The following is a 13,046-nucleotide window of genomic DNA, read 5'->3' on the forward strand; positions in this document are numbered from 1 at the left end:
AATAACCTTTACGGAACCCTGCTTGTTCTTTAGGTTGACTGAAATCTAAAGTTGCAGAGATTCGGTTAGCTTTTACCTTGGTAAATACCTTGTAGACGACTGACAATAAGCTGATCAGCCTGTAATTTTTCAAGTCCTTCATGTCGCCTTTCTTATGGATTAGGATGATGTTCGCGTTCTTCCAAGATTCCGGTACCATTGCGGTCATTAGGCATTGCGTATAAAGGTTTGCCAGTATTTCAAGTACAATTTCTCCGCCATCCTTCAAGAGGTCTGCTGTTATCTGATCCTCACCAGGTGCTTTGCCCCCTTTCATTTCTTTCAAAGCCTTCCTTACTTCTTTGGTCGTTACTGGTGGGATGTCTATCTCCTCTGAACTACTGTCTCGTTCGGCATTATCCTGTATGTCCCGGCTGCTGTACAGATCCCTATAGAACTCCTCGACCACTGTGACTATTTTATCTCTATTTGTGATGACATTGCCTGGCTTATCCTTAAGTGCATACATCTGATTTTTCCCCACGCCAAGACGTCTCTTCACTGCTTTCAGGCTACCTCCGTTCTTTACAACGTATTCGATCCTCTCCATATTATACTTCCGTATGTCAGCTGTCTTACGCTTATTGGTTAACTTCGAGAGCTCGGCTAGTTCTATTCTGTCAGCTGCGGTAGAGATTCTCATGGTTTGCCGTTTCCTGATTAGATCTTTCGTCTCCTGTGAAAGTTTGCCAGTATCCTGTCTAGACATAGTGCCCCGGACTTCTACTGCACACTCCGTGATAATGCGTGTAAAGTTGTCGCTGGCTTCCTGTGTCGTAAGCTCGGCTTCCTCGTTAAGGGCGGAGTATCGGTTCTGCAGCGCGATCCTGAATTCTTCTACTTTACGTCTTACTGTTAGCTCATTTATCGGCTTCTTTCGCACTAGCTTGTTGCGGTCCCTCCTCAAATCTAGCCTAATTCGAGATCTTACCATACGGTTGTCACTGCACCTTACCCTTCCGAGCACTTTCACATCCTGCACGACGCCAGGGTTATCGCATAATATTAAGTCTATTTCATTTTTGTTCTCCCCATTCGGGCTCCTCCAGGTCCACTTTCGACTATCCTCTTTATGGAAGAATGTATTCATTATGCGTAGGTTATTCGGTTCTGCAAACTCAACTAGTAGGTCCCCCCTGCTATTTCTACAGCCCAGACCATATATTTCCCAACTGCCTTGTCTCCAGCCTGATTCTTGCCTACTTGAGCGTTGAAGCCCCCAGAACTACGGTATACTGTGTTTTTACTTTAGCCATTGCCGATTCCACATCTTCATAGCAGCGTTCCACTACTTCGTCGTCGTGGCTGGATGTGGGCGCGTAGGCCTGCACCACCTTGAGCTTGTACCTCTTATTGAGCCTAATTACAAGACCTGCTGCCCTTTCGTTAATGCTATAGTATTCGTCTATGATGCCAGCTAGGCTTTTATTGACTATAAATCCCACTCCCAGTTCTCTTCTGTCCTCTAGACCACGGTAACATACGACGTGTCCATTTTTCAGCACCGTAAAGGCTTCGCCTGCCCTCCTAACCTCGCTAAGCCCTATTACATCCCATTTAAGGCCCTCTAGTTCCTCGAACAACACCTCGAGACTTGCTTCGCTAGATAAGGTTCGTGCGTTAAACGTTGCCAGGTTGAGATTCCATTGGCGGCCTGTCCCGATCCAGGGATTCTTAGCACCCTCTGCTGCGTCACAGGTCTGACCGCCGCCGTGGTCAGTTGCTTCGCAGCTGCAGGAGACTAAGGGCCGAGTGTTAATTGGCGTATTCATGGAAGGTTGTGGCCATTACTACACCAGGGTGGCCAATCCTGCTCTGGTGATGGAGTGCATTACCGGCAAAGGTCGCTGGGGTCAGGCCGCACCCCAGGCCCCTTTGTGCAATTTCATCAATATGCGGATTTTTTAAAATCGGGTGGGTATTGTCCGGCACCGGGATTCGAACCACGGTCCTTCGCACGCGAGGCGGGTGTTCTACCTCTACGCCATCGCTGCTCCCTTTTAGGCATATATAGGCGTGAAAAACTCGAGTTTAGGAACATATAGGCCCAATTAGTATTTACTTAAGCAGCGTATTTTGGGACACAATCATCACTAGTAATACAAACAGCGGACATATCTTTTGCTATAAAAGTAATTTTATTTTCGTCGTGTAAATGCGCCGTAGAAGAGCCGCAATCTTAACAGATTCAGATTTGCATGAAATTAGCGTGATTCGGCACTAAAGAACGCTTTAAAAGGCAACACAAACTAGCCGTGACACTGTTTAACGGCATGAAGTTCTACGTCTTTTCAGTGGACACTTGTATGCAAAAAATAACAGTCTCCGCCCACTGAAGTTGGCGTAGAGTACTTGTACTTTAAAAAACTGCATGATGTAATTCCATCTTAAATCTCAATGTTTCCCTCCGGGAAAAGTTGGAAGTTCTTTTAGCGCAGAGTATCCAGATGGTTTATGTTAAACCTCCGATACTGATGTGACGTTCAGAATGACCCTTTCAGCAAACGGTCCTTCGGTGATGATGGCGGACTTGCCCCATCCCTTCAAAAAGATCTGAGCATTGGGATTTAGAGAGGTGCTCAAGGTTTGCTCTGCTTAATGCTTTCCGCTCAAAGAGTAAAGGAAGCCCACCAATGTCCGCAGTTATTCTCAACTGTCGGATAACATTGAAAAATCTGGGCTGCGGCTCTCTTATGTGCTGTAAAGCTGTGGATAACCTATAAGTATTTTGTTATAAAAGGCTTCAACCCTTAGCCGTGTTCCCAGAGGGTAACTACAGTCTCTGGTTGAAGAGGCCGAAACGGTAACTTGACGACAACACCGATCAATGCCAAGTATACAATCCCGCAACACGGATGAATTCCATGGATAGTACAGTACAGTGCTATACTTTCGGAAGGAAAATTGGGTCGTCCTATCCTGCAGAATAGACCCTTTGCAAAATGGCCAAATCGTTGGCGGAAAAGCAGCAAGCTACTCTGGCAACACTGTGCCCCCGCTGCGCCGCCATTAGAAAGGAAGCGAAAAGGCTGCGAGCACGGAGTTTCCATGGAGTAGCTAACGTCCACCGTCCACGTAATTGCATACGCGTCCGGCGAAGTGGTGTTCCCACTGCAGAATGGAAAAATAACTTTGCCGCCCTTCCTTCGAAAGAAGAGCGGCATATTCAGGATTTTTATTCCTCGAGGTCGACCACTGAAAGGTCCTACGAGTACGAGCGATCATACGTCAGCGTAGTCCTACGTTACGCCATCGTCAGTGTTGACAAACAGCTGCAAGCAAAGGGAGGATTTGTTGCTAATAAAGAATAGCCTTAGCGCTAACTCCTTGTTTGGTTGTCGCGTTTTAATTGTGTTTAATCGGTGCGCCCTTGCCCCGTGGTAGCGGCGGCTGGCCGCTATGAACGGGCTATGAAGGGTCCGTCTCTGCTCACTTTGCGTATGTTCAAACTTTCAAAACTATTCGCGAAAATGACCAAAGCATGCATAATGAAGCTGGTTTTGATGTCTCTGCTAGAGGTCATGTTTGCGATTCACCGCCTCTCTACTCGCGGCGTTTAATTTTTCCGTCGGTGAATGCGGAGCTAATGAGGGAGCGATAGGTCGCAGGCGTGCGTCAGCAGCGAGCAGAGGCAGTCAACCTTGAGAGGAACTCAGAGGAAGGAACAAGCACAGAAGAAATAAGAGAAAAGAAGGGCACGTCTCGACTCGCCCAAGACGAGCCGTTGTGCAGCGGGGTAGATAAGCGGAAGCGATTTGACCAGCGTTAATCTTCGAAAGGTAGCGCAAAACACCACTTTAGGAGAGAAATATGGCTACGACGATAGGGCAACAGACTCGTGAAGCCGTGGGCGTAAACGGGCAACCGCAACGGCGTTGCTACGACCTGCTTCCTTTCTAATGGCGTCGTCGCGTTCACCACCAGTGTTACCACTGCTGAATTCTCAGTGTTGTCCGCCTTTTTGCAAAGGGTATATTGTGTGTCCAGCAAAGCGGCTAGGGAAAACACCACTCAACAGCGATGCTCTTTATAGCTATTAACAAGTTTAAATAGAACGCCAAATTATTTTAAACTACCCCTGAGAGCTGGATTGTACACGACCTTGAAAGCTACCGGGCGCGACAGATGATGGTTGTTGTGAGCAGACTGAAAAAGTCGAGATGCTCGTTCGGCAGTCGACTCCTGTTAATACAAACTCCATGGGGACAGAAAAAACCTTGGAATAATTGAACTTCCAGTTAAGAAGAGAGACAAGAACAGCATTGTCATTTGTACGCAACATGCCTACCTTCTTAACTTTGTTCGAAATCTCGAATTCGTCGCCTATTTAAGCGTACAACATGGTTTGCAGATTTATCGCCTAATTGGATTCATGCAGCCTCTACCACGCAAGCTGCTCACACGGAGCTGTGCGCAGCAAAGGTTGAGGGTATGACAAATGGAGAGGTGCGTGTGCTGGCGCGAGTCTAGCTGATCGGCCGTTTTAACGACTGTTCGCTCACTGTGCTTCAATGCCGCCAACATAGGGCAAGCGTTGGTGTGTTTTGGCGCTTAAAAATTTCATATTTTATCGAGAAATAATGGCCATCTCGATGCGTATTTCTACACACATTTCCATTCCACCGATATATTGGGGTGAAGCTTCGAATTATCAAGCTGCTTTATGTATTAAATTTCATGTAAAATTGCTGGGACCAGGACATCACTTCCGATTATCCGAAATTTCAATTATGCGAATTACAACTATCGAGAGTCAACTGTATCTGCTTTATTTCGTTCCTTCTTCATACTACATGCCCTGCGTATTGAAGGCTGGTGATGTCCCCGTAATCAGCTGCGAGTTGTGCACTGTTTTTTTGTCACCTTGATTATTTCGTGTGTCACAGGTTCCCGTGGTTTTCCTAGGTGGTTTTCCTATGTCAAATACCTTTGATCTTGAACGGGACATGGGCGGCTCCTCATCGTTTATTCCCTTCTTTGTTCGTTTTTTATTGCGTTAGCAATAGACGGGGCATGTCGGCAAAGATTTTGCCATTCATACCCGGACACAGTGCGACAGAATTAAATAGATCGAAAAGCACGCACGGACCCCTGCATGAAGTTGCCTGCGGTGCTGCTGCGTTCGGGCCTCTGGCAGCCTCTGGCGGCCTAGTTTAATATCTCGGGGTCATCAAATAGAGGTAGCCGCAGCTCGAGCACGGGTTTTTGGCTCTCCGGGTGTTTGGCACGGTGCGTAGACTCTTTTCGCAAACAGCGTGAAGCAAACGCCCCGATGTGGGCTTATGAAAGGAGAACTGTTTTAGCGGAACATATACGAGAAAAACGTCAAAAGGGAATATATAACACAAAGAAGGCAGTTTCAGCGCTAAAAAGCCCAAAGAGCCACAATCCTCAAAATACGCACTGATGGGCACAATAAATTATTGCTTTTAAGAGTATCATTTGCCTTAAGTCATGCTTGTATGTCAAATAGGCTAGGGAAGGACGGAAGGAAAACAAGAGGCATTTTGCCGAAAGTTCATGTCTGTAGTCACAACATTTACAGAGCCGTATTGCTTGTGATTTTTGTTGATGTTTGGGAGGGTGAAAGTATTAGTACTTCATCACATGGAACCAAAACTGAACTGGCTGGGTACATTTTCGCAAAGTGACAGCACCCGGACTCTATGACGGTGACATTGACGAAATTGACAATCCTGGTGACGCAATTCTTAGCTCCATGAACGTATTTGTTACACTGACTGCATAGTCAATACTAGGAAGCTCAGCACAAAAACGACTTGCTTTTCAGCTGGACGCTAAGACCAGCCGTTGTTTGTGGAGGTGAACATCAGCATCATTGCGGGAAAATTTTGTGCATCATAATTTGGATTAATTTTGTAAGGCATAAATTATTGACATCTGCCAGGTGACTAGCTGACGTACGTCTGCGAAGGCTCACTTATGCTTTAAAACATATTACGCCTCAAATTCTTCCACAGACAGTTTTTTGAGGGCCTTGCCGTCGATGCATGGATATGAGCTCGACAGTGCTGCGGTCTAACAGGTGGCCAGAGCTTTTGCCATATTGACGACTCTGGTACATCGTGTTTACACACGGCGTATTTTGCAGTGTTTTCCGCAAGCCCAAACCTCGCCCTCTGAAGTTCAAACCGTATCTGGTTTCCCATACTGTATTCATAAGTAAGGTCGAAGTGAGGGCTTATGTGCCGAGAATGGTGAACAAAACAAACGAGTGAAAAACGCTACACGAAGAGGAGAGACAAAGGCACAAAGACAGTCACTGAACTTAGAACAAAATTTGATTCTTAGAACTACCGTTAAATACGTCTTTAACCCGAAACGACGTAGGCGCAGAAAGGACACCCTTCTCTTAGAAAATACGCAGATATCCACCCTGGGAAAGTGGTTGGGTAGCGAAGCTGTAAACAACACCCACAACAATTACCCATGCGACGCCCCTTAAAATCACACACGCGGCTTTGCAAACAATGAACCCGAAGACATGTTAAACGTACTTAACCACAACCCTCATTACAGCAAAGAGACAATCTTTGCTAAGAGATATGAATGGTGGTTGGTGGAGATGTATTGGTGAAGCACATAAGTGGAAACTTGTTTTTTAAAATTAAAGGCAGCTCAAAACCGCTGTTCGACAGTCTCACTTCTCCGTCTCTGGCGCAGCCGATGGAGGCGACGAGATCGGCGGCAGACACGAAGGAGGAGTAAGATGCCGTGCGTTGTTGTGAGCTTCCGTCAATCTTTACTAACTCCAAGGGCATGCGCAAGGCATACCCAAGGCCTTTACACGTGCTGTGGGCAGACCGCACAGCGGTGCGAGAGGTCGCCTGACGCTATCACGTGTCACTCAGCCAGAACGCAGAAGGTAAACCCGAAGATGTCCTGTGTAAGTTTACCGTCTGCTTTCCCCGTCTCCGCGTGGGCTCGTAGCTCAATCGGTAAGACAACGGGATGTCACTGCGTTCCTCTATTCGTTCCACATTCGATTTCTGCTGTTGCCAGTGAATACTCTTATTTGTTCGCGGTAGGTTTATGTTGACACCAACGATCGCGACAGAACCCTTTGGGGGGTAGAGGTAGGAAACTTCGGTTTAAAAAACCAGCTGTCTCACACGTGTCGTCGTAGGGCACCGATTAAGAAGCGCGATTTCTTTATCACTTAAGGCCACGTGAGGTTCACTGCTTCATTTTTCTCCTCCTTTTTTAATCAAAAATGTCTCTAACAGCTCTTATTCCTTCTTCAATGACCCAGTTATCAAATCAGGAGTGCACGTGCACTCATGTACGTGGTGCCCATATAAGTCCCCGCGCCATTGTTGAGGGTCGCACGTGCTCGCAGATGCGGCCTCCATTTCTGCTCTTCATGTAGCATTTTCCACTGGTTTGTCTCTCGAACAGTATTCATGATTTTGGTGGATGCCACGCTTCCTATATCTCTTCATTCAAATTTCTAGCGCTCTCTCAGGAAGAAAGCTATGTTTTTTTGAGATGTAACACAAGGTGTGACAAAAGTATCGTGCTATCTTTCCAAATGTATGCCTAATTTTCACGCAATTGCCTTGGAGACTTTTGTGTTCTGACGAACTATACAACATACACAAAACAGGCAAGCGGATCATTGAAGAACACAGTTTCCGGATCCCCGGCCGAAATGTATATTTTATTTTTTGTTGCACATAATGACCCTTGGTGTTATATTCGTACTATGATGTCTCAAAACAATATGCTTACTTCTACTGTGAATTAACGGTGGATAACATGCACAGCTCGAAAAACCAGCGATGAGGAAGATGAGGAGCGGTGAGGATCTGATGGCGACTTCGACAGGAGGCCAAATAAGGTTATCCGTACTTTGGGTAAGTAACGCCGAAAAATGCTCGTCCTAGCAGTATAGAATTATAGCAGTAGAGTAAAGGAGTATAAAAACTTTGTCACTAAACACCTCCATGATGTAAAAAAGCAATATTTTGCTAACCACTTCAGCTCAACACAAGGACACGAAGAAAAGGTTTGGAAGGTACTTAAAACTATTTAGCAATGCGTCAGAGACTGCAACAAATGCCCTTAATAATGGTGTCAAACTTCAGGGCCAGGACTTAGCCAATGCGTTTAACGACTTCTTTGTTTCAGTTGGGAACAGCACTACGTCTCGCTGCGACTTAAGATATATGACAGACCGAATAACGCCAACCATTTTTTTAGAGCCAGTGTCTCAGAATGAGCTTGTAGTTCATTCCTGACCCTCAGCAATAGTAGAGCCATGGAAGCTGACGATATTCAAATGAAACCTGTGAAATTCGTCATTGATATACAAGCACCGTGCCTTACCATTGTTTTTAATATGTGTTTATCAACACGTGTTTTCCCCCGTAATATGCAGAAAGCCAAAGTAACTGCTGTGTATAAAAAGGTAGTAGGAATGAGATATCTAACGACCATGCCTTATTGGTTTTGCCGGTGTTTTCAAAAGGCTTAGAAAAAATTTATTTGACACGCCTAACCTATTTTACTAACCGCTTCAACATGATTTATTCTGCACAGTATGGTGTCCGTAGAAACAAGTCTACAGAACGTGCGCTACTGGCCCAGGAGGAATTATTTCTAGACAATTTTGAACGCAAAAATATTGTACTTGGGCTGTTCCTATACTTCACAAAAGTCTTCGACCTGATTAATCATCAAATTCTGCTTCAAAAACTGGATCATATTGGCATAAGAGGAATTGCGCACAACCTAATTAGTTCCGACTTGCAATACCGCACTCAATTTGTTGTCATCGAAGGAAAATGTTCGGCAATCAAACCCACCACACCGGTGTCCCGGAGGGAAGCATCTTAGGACCGTTCTTATTTATACTTTATGTCAACGAAGTTGTCCGAATTGATAAAACAGTCCATTATATAGTGTATGCTGATGATACTAGTTAATTCGTTTCAGCAAGTCATGCGTTGAATTAGGCACTAGAGCAAATCAGGTACTGGCTCAAATTAGTTCATGGGCTCTAATTAACTGCCTACAACTAAACATTAATTAAACGAAGGCTGTTTAATTTCAGTTCCACCATACACCCGTTGAGTTGCCAAAATTAGGTTGAACAACACTGAAATTGAAATAAAAAAAAGTTTCAAATCTCTCGTTGTGTATTTCTCACAAAATATGACATGTGATGATCATGTCAACTATATTGTTACTAAACTATCTAGAGCAGTTGGTATCATGCGTCCCCAATGGCACAATTTGCCTATCTCTGTTAATATACCCAAATATAACGGCCTATTTTCTTCTCAGTTATATTACGCGTTCCTCGTATGCTCAACAACAATATCTGTAAACATTAGTCGGCTTACCGTCTTACAGAAAAAATCTTTACGTCAAACTTGTACAGTGCTTATCGCAGCGACACCACTGACTTATTTAGGAAATATGACAAAATTAAGGTTCCATCAATGTATGAATATATATTATGTCATTCATATAAACTAGGTATAGTCAAAACTAATGATGCCGTAACCAGCATAGTAAATTTACGAAAAACATCCTGTCATATAATATACGCTATCCTAAAGTGTGGCATGTCGCTAAATGCACAACTAATTATGGAAACCAAAGGTTAAAATTTCAATTACCTACAGTTTTACACCGTATAATAACATCAGCAACCATGGACGTATCCTGTATACCAGTAAAATAACTCCGCCTATTATTTTTATAATGATGTGCTTAGAGAATTGTGCTCGTATCCTTTTATTATGTTGAAATGACAATGCAAAACCTGAGTGTGTTTCCCTATGAAGACGTTTATCGCTTCGCCGCATGCTTTTATGCCGCCCCGTGTTGCGGGGGGTTAGGGCCTCTCAAGCTGTTTTCACAGCTTTTACCGGTCCTCCTCGTAACAATTTATTGTTACGGAATAAATTTCAATTCAATTCAATTCATAGTCTACAAAGCAGTATACAAAAGGCGCTCAGCCAATTAATATAGCGCAAATGCTTGCCTAAGGACAATCTCTTCGAGAGTTATTGTCCTGAGGCAATTTCAATCTCTCTCGGTAGCCAAATGGGCCAGGACATTTATTGGTTTATATATTTATTTATCATTGCTTGCGACCCCTAATGAAAAAAATATTTTGATGTGTTCTATCTAAGCTCATTATGAACCCAGGATATTTGTTTGGTCGGGTTTTCTTACAGGGTACACAGCTTATATACGTGTGTAAATTCGGAGCAGATATGCTAGATAAGCTGATTATGAATTGCGTCGAGATGATATAACTGCACCAAAAGGTACCTGTAGGTATGGCGAAGCCAACGACGGTTTTTCACTCTTCTAAAATTTTATGGGGGAAGCATATAAGCGGCGAAAAATTGCTCAAAATCTGAACCAATTTCAAATGAAACATCAATATAGAGTGGGTATCGGGAAACATAAAAATTTGAGCAACATCGACACTATAAGATGTGCGAAATATATATATATATATATATATATATATATATGAAAAGAGTATAATGTGTTCTTATGATGCAGTTTATGCGCAGAATATCTGAAGAAGTTTAGTCAGAAAGCAGTAGGCTGTTTGTGCAGTTCTCTTTGTAGTGGTTTGTGTATCCAAACGCCCTGGTAGCCTCTTACAGAGCTATATGGTATATCCGAAAATCACGCAACAAAGGGTAAAGAGGCATGTGCAAACATCTGTAATCATTCCACACTTTTCAGTGGAGTCACTGCTTACGAATCGTGCCAGTACGCGTCACTACGATTTCTTATAGTAATTTTAGATTTTATTTCTTCATGACTTCTTCTCTGCTCTGTTACAAAGCCCGTCTTTGTAAGTTTTCCAGGTGTCACATTTTTTGATGTCGTTTTTTGTTCTCTCTGCTTATTCAACATTTTTAACCGAACTTTTTTACCCCGTTGTCTTTCCTACAAACCTTTACAGTTCTTATTAGTAGAGTTGGAATTAACCTACTGACGCCAGACTGTCTATCGCAGTAGGCGTTCTTCATTTGTTGACCTAAGTACAAAGCATTGATATTGTGTTAAGTTTTCGTGACACCTAGCTTCCTACCGAAATAATTTGACGGTATTTATTTGCAGAGATAGTCTTTGCTTATATGCGGGAGAAACTTTGGACCCTTCCAAATTGGTTACTTATCATGTCACCCAGTACAACGCCGTATATAATGAATATAATTACACTCCAACTAATAGTACAAGAAAATGGAGACCAGTCGCCTCGGGAGCTAGGGAGGCGTTCACCCACGTATCCAGAAGAGAGGCGGTGCAGATCATTCAAAAGACTTTCTAGACAATGGACCGCCTAAACCCCCCCCCTAAAGACCATGCGTCAATGGGCAAAGCGCCCTGAGTGGTGTACCGCATTTCGCACGCCGATTGCCCCTCATCATATATTGGTGAAAGTAAAAATCTCTCCGACAGGATTAGGCGGCACAAAACGACGTCTGTAAACAAAACAAAGAATAGAATGCCGCCGCCAGACACTGTGAGACGGCGGACTCCAAAATTAACTTTGTCAGAAAAGACATTGTCGAAAGAGAAACGAACTAAAAAAGCGGATTTTTCATGGGTCGTAGCATATACAGCCAAACGAACGGCGCCAAATTGGCTCACTTGGAACCCTCCAATCTGCTTGTACACATGGGCTGCGTTCCGCAGCGAAGGTGTCTGTGAGAGGCCAGCAGCACTGAAAGGTTATAAGACGACGCTGCGATATTGGTCTTGTCCCCCATGAAGAAGGAGCTCAACCGGCTTTTAAACGTGGGGTGTCCATTTTTTACATTACTGGTTGGAGAGTAATGACATTTATCATTTGTAACGTCGGAGCAAGACAGATCTCCCTGAAATGTTTGAGTTCAATGCCATGTATGTTTGTTCATATTTAGACGAGAAAAGATACAGTTAACGAGTACAAAATCATGAAGTAATAGTCCCTAAAATGGCTTCGAACTATTTGCGGAGCATTTTTCAGTGCTGTGGAGAGTTTTCTGAGAATTTTTGTGGGGCTCAGCGTATAGCCGTAGAAGAACTGCACTTTTATTTTGCTTATTTTTTTTATTCACCAGGCACTCGGTAAATTCAATGATAACCATTTTTGGGACCTCCAATAAGGCCTCAAAGTTGAGCACCGGTGAAGTAAAATCTTCACAAAAGAAGACAGCTCTCCGGAATTTCACAAATGATGAAATTATCGGCAATAAAAGCGTTCAATAGTTCTTCGGTGGACGTTTTTTGGATGTTTATTGGTTGCGCGCGCTCGAGTTCTACTTGCTCGTGCAATGATTATTCGCGACCAGATCATGAGATGTTCGGACAAAAAATGATCGCCGTCGTTCAACTGAAAGCGCGTTATACGAGTTTATATTCTCTTTGAGGTTAATACAACAAATGAGATAAACAGCCAAATTTCAATGTACGTTGCTTAACTCCCCTTGATGTCACAAGCGTAATTTTTAACGTGGCTGGAGTTGTTAGAAACTGAAAACCCGTTTTGCTTCTTTCTGGTCATGTATCAGTAAAGCAATGGAAAGATGTGTGACGATGACACAACATTGACAAAAAGCAGGCTCAGCTGAATTCCAGTACTTGAGTAAATGTTGAACGCTACACGCTCACAGAGTTACCGTTCAGCATTTTATTTTCTTGACAACCTAAATATTACATGCAGAACTTTGTTTTTGCTGCAATGTGCAATTGTGGTTTCGCATGCGAGGCGAGTTTAAGGAGCAATGCGCCATCAGTGCAAACTAGTGCAACCGAAAAATGTTATTACAATTAGGTTGCTGTTACTACTTGCGCGAGGGAAATTTAAATGCGTCCGAATTGAAGTAGTCCCCTGGGAGCCAGCTATGAGGCAGGTAAAGCTAGCCTTCACAGTGTGCTAAAGATGAATGCCACCATGATGCCACGACGTCGTTGCCAGATTGTTAGCTGAAGAAACGGCTAACGGTCATGTCCATATTAGGCCC

At 43.8% G+C, this 13,046-nt stretch overlaps 1 long non-coding RNA gene across 1 annotated transcript in view; it reads left to right on the forward strand.

The window, feature by feature from the left end:
- Window positions 1–12,303, forward strand: part of LOC144142462 (uncharacterized) — a 34,236-nt gene extending 21,933 nt beyond the window's left edge. The window contains exons 4-5 of the long non-coding RNA XR_013316991.1: window positions 7,827–7,916; window positions 12,144–12,303. This is a non-coding gene — a long non-coding RNA (uncharacterized LOC144142462). The remainder of the gene's footprint in view (window positions 1–7,826; window positions 7,917–12,143) is intronic.
- The last annotated feature ends 743 nt before the right edge of the window (window positions 12,304–13,046 follow it).

This window comes from Haemaphysalis longicornis, unplaced genomic scaffold (genome assembly GCF_048455015.1).
Source record: "Haemaphysalis longicornis isolate Haplotype H1 unplaced genomic scaffold, Haemaphysalis longicornis Haplotype H1 scaffold_6, whole genome shotgun sequence".
Taxonomy (NCBI): Eukaryota; Metazoa; Arthropoda; class Arachnida; order Ixodida; family Ixodidae; genus Haemaphysalis; species Haemaphysalis longicornis.